Genomic DNA, 2500 nt, shown 5'->3' on the forward strand with positions numbered 1-2500 from the left:
TTTATGATCAATTAATTCAGTCATTTATCATTTCATTCATCCATTCATTCATCTATCCATTCATTCAGTCATTATTTTGTTGATTGATTAATTGATTTATTCAATCGTTAATTAACTAATTAATTGATTCAGTCAGTCAATCATTAATTAATTCATTCATTTTTTTATTCATTTTTTCATTATTTATTTACTGATTGAGTCATTCAATCACTAATTAATTAACTAATTCATTCATTCAGTCATTCAAGCAGTGATTTTTTTTATTTTATTTTATTCATTCCTTCATTATTTATTTATGGATTTAGTCATTCAATCATTAATTAGTTAACTAATTCATTCATTCAGTTATTCATTCATTAATGCATTCATTCTTAATTTTGTATTCATTCATTTGTTTACTTTGAGACTTTGTGATGCAGGGCTGTATAAGTTAACTTTAATTAATCCATTCATACATTGTCCATCAATTCTTCTACCCGTCCATCCATTTCCTACCGCTTGTCCTTCTCGGGTTCATTCATTCAATTGTTAAATAATTCATTAATTCACTCATTTTTTTTTTTTATTCACTCAATCAATAATTAATTGATTAAATATCCATCCATTCATTCATTCATTCATTCATTAATTTATTATTTCTTTCTTTCTTTATTTTTTCCATGAATTTATTCTTTTGTTAATTGTTTTCAGTCATTCATTCAGTCAGTCATTTTTTTCCACGCATGCATTGATTAATTAATTAATTCATTCATTCATGCATTCCTTTTATGATCAATTAATTCAGTCATTTATCATTTCATTCATCCATTCATTCATCTATCCATTCATTCAGTCATTATTTTGTTGATTGATTAATTGATTGATTCAATCGTTAATTAATTAATTAATTGATTCAGTCAGTCAATCATTAATTAATTCATTCATTTTTTATTCATTTTTTCATTATTTATTTACTGATTGAGTCATTCAATCACTAATTAATTATCTAATTCATTCATTCAGTCATTCAATCAGTGATTTAAAAAAAAAATTGTATTCATTCCTTCATTATTTATTTATGGATTGAGTCATTCAATCATTAAACAATCAACTAATTCATTCATTCAGTTATTCATTCATTAATGCATTCATTCTTAATTTTGTATTCATTCATTTGTTTACTTTGAGACTTTGTGATGCAGGGCTATATAAGTTAACTTTAATTAATCCATTCATTCATTGTCCATCCATTCTTCTACCTGTCCATCCATTTCCTACCGCTTGTCCTTCTCGGGTTCATTCATTCATTTGTTAAATAATTCATTAATTCACAATTATTTTTAAATGTATTCACTCAATCAATAATTAATTGATTAAATATCCATCCATTCATTCATTCATCCATTCATTAATTTATTCTTTCTTTATTTATTTATTTTTTCCATGAATTTATTCTTTTGTTAATCGTTTTCATTCATTCATTCAGTCAGTCATTTTTTCCACGCATGCATTGATTAAATATCCATCCATTCATTCATTCATCCATTCATTAATTTATTATTTCTTTCTTTCTTTCTTTTTGCCATGAATTTATTCTTTTGTTAATCGTTTTTATTCATTCATTCAGTCAGTCTTTTTTCCACGCATGCATTGATTAATTAATTCATTCATTCATTCATGCATTCCTTTTACGATCAATTAATTCAGTCATTTATCATTTCATTCATTCATCCATCCATTCGGTCATTCATCCATCCATTCATTCAGTCATTTTTTTTATTGATTGATTAATTGATTGATTCAATCGTTAATTAACTAATTAATTGATTCAGTCAGTCAATCATGAATTAATTCATTCATTTTTTTATTCATTTTTTCATTATTTATTTACTGATTGAGTCATTCAATCACTAATAAATTAACCAATTCATTCAGTCAGTCATTCATTCATTCATTCATATTTTGTTAATTCATTCATTTGTTTTATATTGACACTGTGATGCAGGGCTATATAAGTCAACTTTGATTGAATAATTGATTAATATTTATTAATCCATTCATTCATGGTGCATCCATTCATCCATTTCCTACCGCTTGTCCTTCTCGGGTTCATTCATTCAATTGTTAAATAATTCATTAATTCACTCAATTTTTTTATTTATTCACTCAATCAATAATTAATTGATTAAATATCCATCCATTCATTCATTCATCCATTCATTAATTTATTCTTTCTTTATTTATTTATTTTTTTCCATGAATTTACTCTTTTGTTAATCGTTTTCATTCATTCATTCAGTCAGTCATTTTTTCCACGCATGCATTGATTAAATATCCATCCATTCATTCATTCATCCATTCATTAATTTATTATTTCTTTCTTTCTTTCTTTTTTCCATGAATTTATTCTTTTGTTAATCGTTTTCATTCATTCATTCAGTCAGTCTTTTTTTCCACTCATGCATTGATTAATTAATTAATTCATTCATTCATGCATTCCTTTTATGATCAATTAATTCAG

At 24.8% G+C, this 2500-nt stretch overlaps 1 protein-coding gene across 7 annotated transcripts in view; it reads left to right on the forward strand.

The window, feature by feature from the left end:
* Positions 1-2500, forward strand: part of bcas1 (brain enriched myelin associated protein 1) — a 46620-nt gene that overhangs the window by 39480 nt on the left and 4640 nt on the right. The gene's annotated exons all lie outside the window — the stretch shown is intronic.

This window comes from Nerophis lumbriciformis, linkage group LG01, assembly GCF_033978685.3.
Source record: "Nerophis lumbriciformis linkage group LG01, RoL_Nlum_v2.1, whole genome shotgun sequence".
Classification (NCBI taxonomy): domain Eukaryota; kingdom Metazoa; phylum Chordata; class Actinopteri; order Syngnathiformes; family Syngnathidae; genus Nerophis; species Nerophis lumbriciformis.